Here is a 7,247-nt window from a genome sequence, read left to right as displayed (position 1 = left end):
CACCTAGTCTGCCTGGGTAAGCAGAGGAGCTCCCTTAGCTTCTCCCCTGAGCCCTGGCCAGGCTCCGGGGGAATCTAATGTGAGATTGAAACCAGATATTTCCGCTCCAAACCAAGGTGCCAGCTCTTCTGGCTTGCCGATTTTGGGGTATAGAAGGGTGGACCCGTTCACAGCGACTTTGGAGGCCTCAGCTACGGGTGGACGCACCGCGTAGGGTTTCCCACTTGCCGGGAAAGGCTCTGCAAACCCTCGCTGTAACCGGGGCTGCCTGCGGGTCTGGGTGATGGCAACGGGTGCAGGTGCTGAGGGATCTTTTTTAATCGCTGTTCCCTCTCTCTCAGGCAGTCAGGATTTGATGCGTTACCCTGTATTTTCCTATCTGTGTGAGCGCACTATTCCGTCTTTCCTGACTGCGTGTTTTCCATATTCTTCTGTTATTTAGTTATTTCTAATAAAATACGCCTGCTCCTTTCACTCCGGTGTCTGAGTTGAATTGATATCCCTAATCAGCAAAACGGGGGGAGATGAGGTGGCGCTTTCCAGAGCCGAGGTCGGTGTCGGTTTGGCTTTGGGCTGAGCTGTAGCCGCCGCGGCGCTAGTTCCTGGCAAGGGGACGGACGGGGGAGCTGTCGGGGCCAGAGCTGCCGTAAATATGATCAGACAGCTTGCTCGGGTTCTCCAGCTCCTAGCGTACGCTCCAGAAGAGCGGCTGAACGCGGGCAGAAATGTTCCTGGATTTATCTGGGTTTTTTTAAAAAACTATTTCTGCTATCACCAGGATTTGAAAAACTAAATTGGATAAATGTGAGTTTAGGAAAAATATCTAACAATACGTGTGCTTTTAACAGTTACTGTCCTGGTCTCCCAGGGACCGAAGTTACGCTGTTTCGTCCTTAAAACAACTCTGCGCTCCCGTGTCGCGTTGTCACAGGCTTTCCTCCCCCTTCCACCCGTCCGAAGAGCCCTGAGGCTGCTCTGACCGACACTTCGGTCACCCCGCTGAGTTCTGGGTCACAAGGCGAGACTGCGCTGCCCTGCGCTGCGGCCGTGCCGGAGCTCCTCCCTCTCCGGGGGGTTATAAGATTTGGCAGCGTCGGTCCCGTCGGCCCGCGCACCGGAGCGGTCTCGCCCAGCGGCTGCTCCCGCTGGCCGGGGAAGGTTCCCCCGGCGGGGAGAGGCGACCTGCGGCGTGCGGCTGCGCCGGGCGGCCCCCGGAGTGCGCGTGCGCGGCGGCGGCCCCGCGACCGGAGGACCGGCGGCCCATAGAGCGCGAGCTCGGAGGAGCGACGGGCATCTCCGGCGTTTATTAACGGTGCTGGTCGCTATAGTTACCGGGGGGGGGGGAGCGTGGGCCGGGCCGGAGGAGCCGCAGGGGCGGGCAGGGAGGCTGCAGGCAGCGCCCCCTCCCTGTCCGGGGCCGGTGCTGGAGGAGGAGCCGGTGCGAGCCGAGGCAGGAGCGGGGCCGCGCGGCCGGGCGGCTGCGGGGAAAGGTGCGGCGGGACCGGGGGCGGAGGCCGCTCCGCGTCGGGGCCGGGCGGCGGCGGCGCTGCCCGGAGCCGCGCGGGGCTGCGCTCGGCCGGGCTTCCGGGTGCGCGGGCGGCGCGGCGGGAGCCGTAGTCACGTGCAGGGGGCTTCCGGTCGGCCATGTTGGCTCCCCGGGGCACGCCGGGAGCTGCAGTTTCTGCGCTCTCGGTTCCCCGCAGCCGCGGCGCTGGCGGGCGCGCGCGGCACGGCACAGCCCTCGGTACCGGCGCGGCCCGAGACGCGGTTTTGTGGCGGTTTCCCGCGGGCTGCCCGCGGCTCCCCGAGACGCGGTGTGCCCCCCGGCCCGGGGGTGCGCGTGCGCGGCCGCGGCGTCTCCCGGGAGTGCGCGTGCGCGGCGGAGGTGAGTGTTGGGGCTGCGGCCGGGCCGGTCCGCGGCAATAAGGGTCCCTGCCGCCTCCGTGCCCCCTCCCGAGGCCGCGCTGGGGCCGCGCGTGTCCGTTCCTGCCCCGGGGATGCCGCCGGCTGCGCCCAGCTCGGGCTGGCGTGGGGTGTCTCTGCCCGGCCTGGCGCTCCTCACGGCTCGGGGGCCAGAAGGGACGGGCGGAGCCGAGCCTTCCCGGCCGTGGGCAGCGGGGCGGGAGCCGCCGCGGCTGGAGCTGGAGGGGCCGGAGAAAGGGAAGGAAGGAGAACGTCAAGGGCATGTGGGCAGCAGCCGCCTCGCCCTGCAGGAGGAGAGCGCCTGCCTCTCCGGGTGAGCGAGGAGCCCTCTGCACAGTCCGCAGCGGGCCGGACCCAGGCGCGGAACGGCCGCGGAGCGAGCGAGCGAGCGAGGCTGCGTGTGTCGGAAGCCACGTCTTGTAAGAGCCGAGAGACACCCGCGTATTCTTTTAGGGGGAGGTCAGCCGGGCGAGTGGAGTTTCAGAAGAAGAGGAGGGGCAGGAGGAAGGAAGGAGAAAGAAGCATCTGACCTGTCCAGTTCTCCCGGCAGTGCCGGGAGCGAGAGCCGCGGTGAGTCCCGGGCCCTCGGGGCCCTGTCGCCCCCCTTGTATGTCCCAGTCCCTTCCCGCCCTTCTCTTTCCCATGCTGTGATTTTTTTTTTCTTCTTCTCTATATCTTTTCTTTCTTTTCTTCTGCCTTGCTCCCCCTTCCTCTCTCACTTTCTCTCTCTTGTCTTGCTGCTCCCTTTTCTTTTTCTGTCTGCACTTCTGACTGCTTGTTCTGTACCTTTTGCATCACTCCTCAGTCCATTTCTCTCTCGATCCTTCCGTTCTGCTCCTCACTTCTCGGTTTCTCTCTCTTTCCTCTGTCCTACTCCTGCACGTAGCGTGTGATTGAATGAGGTTCTGTGTCTAGCAGGCCTCATCTCGTAAGAGCTGTGAGACACCTACATCTTCTCATAAGTGGAGGACAGCCAGGCACCTGGAGCTGTAGAAGAGGAAGGGAGAAGGCAAACAGAAGGAGGAGTCTGACCTGTCAAATTCTCACGGCAGCGCGGAGAACTGCATTAAGTCCCGAGCTCTTGGGCCCCTCTCATCCCTCTTGTGTGGCCTGGTCCCTCCCTGTCTTTCTCCTAGACTCCTCTCTTTCTGGTGCTGCTCAACTTTTTTTGCTCACCTGTATCTTCCGTCTTGCTTGGAGCATCTCCCTGTCCCCATCTTGTAGGTCTTCCCTTTCTCTGCCCTGTACCCTGCCGCTCTTGTTGCCTTTCTCCATCCCTCTCTGTCCAGCTCCCTGTTCCTATTGATGCCCCTTTCTTCTTCCTGCACCCGCTGCTATTCCCTGCGATCTCCATCTCTCTCTTTCCTGCTCCCTGTCCCCCGTTTTTCATTCCTACCTCCGTCCCTCATAGCCTGTCTGGCCTTTTTCCTCGGTGTCTTTCTCTCTGGCTGACTCCCTTCTGCTGTTTTTCGTTTCCTCCCTATCCATCTTGTTGCCCATCGCTCTTTTGTCTTCTCTCTCTCCATGTGTCGCTGTCTGTCTTCCAGTCACTGTTCTTTAATTCCTCCCTCTTCCCTGTAGCTTGCTGCTATTTTTTTTTTCCCTGTTCTCCATCATGCTCTGTCGGGTGCCCTGTCCCTGTTTATCAATTCCTCCCTCTGCCCTGCGGTCTGTCTCTTTTCACCATTTAATTTTTGCCTCGCTCTCTCTCTGTCTGGCTCCTTGTGCCGGGTTTGCGAATTCCTTCCTCTGTGCCCCGTACCCCCTGTGATCTTTGCTGCTTTGTGGCCTGTTTCTGGCTGGCGCTCTGTTACTATTCAGTAATTCCTCTCTCGATGCCTTGTAGTCTGTTGCTTTTGTCTTTTCTCCATCTCTGTGTCTCTGTTTCCCCTGTTTTAGAATACACCCCCCCACCCCCACCCCCCTTCTTTCTGTATGCATCAGGATTAGTTTTTGGCTCCAGGTCTCTTTTTTTCTGTGTCTCTGTCCCTGTTTCCTAATTCTTCCTTCTCTGCCCTGTCACATGTAGCGATGTGATTTGTTTTGTGTTCCTTCCCATAGTTTGCTGTCCTGACTCCACATCGCTGTTGCTTTTTCCTCCCTCTGTGCCCTGTTCTCTGGAGCTTTTTGGTCTTTCTTCCATCTTGCTTGGTCTAGCTCCCTGCTCCCCCCCTTTTTTTTTTTTCCCCTCCATGTCTGTTGTGCCACCCATCCCAGCTTTTTTTTTTTCTGCATCTCTATGCTGCTCCTCGTCCTTCTTTGTTGGTTTCTGTCCTGCTCCTCCTCCTTCTTTCTGCTGCCTGTTTTCTTCTCTCCCTGCTGCTTTTTTTTCTGCATATCCACGTTGGGTTCCCTGTCCCCATCCTCTCACCGCCCCATTGCTCATCTCTTGTTTTCTCTCTACCCCTGTACTAGTCAGCTAGCTGCCACCTTTCTTCTGTCTTCTTGTGTCCTGCATCTTTCTCCTCATGTTTGGCAGTTTCCAGCTCTGCCCTGCAGCTTGTTGCTCCAGGAACCGACTGACTGTTCCCGGCTGGACTGAGGAGCGTGGCTCCGGGAACAAGCGCCAAGGTGTGCCAGGGGCAGGGGCAGCATTAGGGGCCCTGAGCCCCGGAGCAGACTCACTCCCTTCTGGGACTTGTTCTGTGTGTGACTGAATAAACACTTGCTGGCTGCCGGCTGCCTTTTGTGCTTCCTTTGCCCCAGGTGAGGGGCTGGGAGGGGTGATGATGCTCTGTGGGGTGATGGCCTCCAGCTGTGGGCTGGGGCTGGAGGGGCCCCAGGTGTGGGCAGTGAGGCTGATGGCAGCGGCCCCTCCCTGTAAAGGGCTTGCTCCGGGTGGAGGGGCGGGTGCTGCTGTTAAGAGCAAGGCAGCCGTCGGAGGGGTCGGTGTCAACCAAGGGAGGAGCAGAGCAGTCGCTGAGCATTGCTGGGCCCTGGCTGCACCGAGGGAGAAGGTGAGTGGAGCCGTGCCATCAGCTGGCAGCTCCTGGGGAGGATGGCGGTGCCTGCAGGGTGGCAGTGTTGGAGGTGGTGGCAGGGGCTGCCCCGAGCCGGTGGTGAGGCTTCTGGGTGCACTGGTGGGGGTTCGGAGGGGTGAGCAACGGTGTTGCTGCAGGGTCAGAAAGCAGAGAAAACTGCCTCTCGCAACCCAGCGGGAGCTGTGCTCCTGGCGTGTGGGGTTTCTGGCCAGCCGCGTTGGTTCCCTGGGTCACGCTGGGATGCGGGGTCTTACAGCGCTTGGCGTGCAGGCGGCCGTGCCGCGTTGGCCAGCGCGTGCCAGGAGCTGTAGGTTCTGCAGACTCGGCTGCCAGGCAGCCGCACCGCTCGTGGGCGCCCGTAGCGCGGCGCAGTCCTCGCTACCGCCGCGGCCCCTGTGGCGCAGCACGAGGGATAGTTTTGTTGCCGCTTTCACGTGGATTCCCGGGGGCTTCCAGCTGCTCCCCACCAAGCGTCGTGCCCGTTCCTCGAGAGCGTGTGCGCAGTGACGTGCCGCTCGGCCGCCGCTCGCGCGGGGGGTGGCGCTCGCCCGCGCTCACCGCCGCTGCCTGGCAAACGCCACACGGTGCTGTCGGTGGGCGACACAGAGGTGCCCCCGTGCCCCACGCTGCCGCCCGCCAGCAACGTCAGTGCGATGCTCCGATGCCCGTGGGGGGGTGCGGCCACGCTCGGTGCCCCCTCCTGGTAAGGAAATGCCGCCGCCGCCCCACGTCACACTGCCGGCGGGCGCTCGGTGCGCGAAGGGCAGGACTGCAGCGCCGGCCCCGCACAGGTGTGCGGCGCCGCCAGAGCCGCCTTCCTGCTGCCGCAGCGTGAGGCTTGCTGGGCGTGATTCCTGGGGGTGGGCGAGGGCCGAGGCCGCCGGTGAGGCCGGCCCGCCCCTTTGGCAGGTGTGGGGGCCCCTCCTGCCCGCTGGCCACACGGCAGCGGTGGGGCAGGAAGCTTCACACCGCCTGCTGTGTCAGGCCTCCGCTCTGCTGGAGGTGATCCGGGCCGGGGGAGCCCCAGGGAGTTACCCGAGAGCTGGGACAAAGGCAGAGGGGAAGAAGATGGGTGTCCCCCGGGGGTTGGTGCCGGGTGCCTCCCCAGCTTGCCAGAGCTCCCCTTGAGCTGGCACTGGCCTCGCCCGCACCGTGTCCTGGCCCCAGGTCTCGCACCTCTACCCTGAAGCCCGTCCCGTAGCCCCGGGTCACCCCCGAGCCCCGCGGGGATGGCGGCAAGCCGGCCCTTGGCGCCTCCGCAGGAGCCCCTGTGGAAGGGGGGCTCCGGCCAGGGGCGATCTACGGTAATAACGGCAGTCGCTTCACCTTCTCCCAGAGGCCTCACCGGGGCCGTGTTGGAGAATGGCTTGCAGAGAGCAAGGCCGTGGGTCTCTGCAGGAGCTGATTGCAGCCATCTGAGGTAAACAAAGGAAACAACCCAGGGTACAGTTATGCTTACAACGGACTGTTATGTTAACAAAGAGAGAAACTGAGGTACACCGTGGCCTTGAGTGTGATGGTGAACAACCTTGGGAAAAAAGGCAGGCCAGAAGAGGGAAGATGTTGGGACATATCTGAAATGCCACAAGGGGCTGGGATATTATAATGTAGCCTTTTACACGTATCCAATAGATTTGTGAGTAGTGTGCATGATTATTGTAGAGTGCTTATGTAAGGGGTGATTTTTTTCAATAAAGCTGAAGCTTGCTCTATCATTCACGTTGAATCGGCTGCTTGCTTCCTCCACCTGCTGCAGGGCCGTGCTTGCCTGTTCCTTCCCTGGGGATGCTGTTGACCGGACCCACTTCAGAACTGTGTGGGGTTCTCTGCCTGCCCTTGTGCTCCTCGCAGCAGAGAGGTGAGAAGGGACAGGCCCCTGGGACGTTTTCTGGCTGTGGACAGGAGCTGTCACAGCTGAAGCTGGAGAGGCCTGAGAAAGGGAAAGAAGAAAATCAAGGGCATGTGGGCAGCAGCTGCCTTCCACTGCAGGAAGAGAGAGCCTGCCTCTCTGGGCGAGGCAGGAGCCCTCTGTACAGTCCGCAGCGGGCCGGACCGCCAGCGTGCGATCAGGGTCCGTGCGCGTCACCCAGAGCGCGGTACGGCCGCGCAGCGTGCGAGCGAGGCCACACGTGCAGGAAGCTGCGTTTTGTAAGAGCCGAGAGACACCCGCGTGTTCTTTGAGGTGGAGGGCAGCTGAGCGACTGCACCTCCAGAAAAGGAAGGGAGGAGAGAAGGAGAAAGAAGGGTCTGAATCGGCAAATTTTTCCTGGCAGCGCTGAGAGCGACAGCTGCGGTGAGTCGCGGACCCTCGGGCCCTGTTGCCCCTCTTGGACGTTTTGGGCT

At 61.6% G+C, this 7,247-nt stretch overlaps 1 long non-coding RNA gene across 2 annotated transcripts; it reads left to right on the top strand.

Annotated features, from left to right (window-relative positions):
• Positions 1-1,717: 1,717 nt before the first annotated feature.
• LOC141956735 (uncharacterized) lies at positions 1,718-2,955 on the top strand. Of its 2 annotated transcripts, none has more exons than XR_012633011.1 (3): positions 1,718-1,885; positions 2,377-2,493; positions 2,842-2,955. It is a non-coding gene; the product is annotated as an uncharacterized LOC141956735 (long non-coding RNA). The 2 variants fall into 2 exon arrangements; XR_012633010.1 differs by having other exon boundaries at positions 2,810-2,949.
• Positions 2,956-7,247: the final 4,292 nt, after the last annotated feature.

Source organism: Athene noctua, chromosome 2 (assembly GCF_965140245.1).
Source record: "Athene noctua chromosome 2, bAthNoc1.hap1.1, whole genome shotgun sequence".
Taxonomy (NCBI): domain Eukaryota; kingdom Metazoa; phylum Chordata; class Aves; order Strigiformes; family Strigidae; genus Athene; species Athene noctua.
The sequence above is the reverse complement of the archived record's forward strand: the minus strand, read 5'-3'. Positions and strand labels throughout refer to the sequence as shown.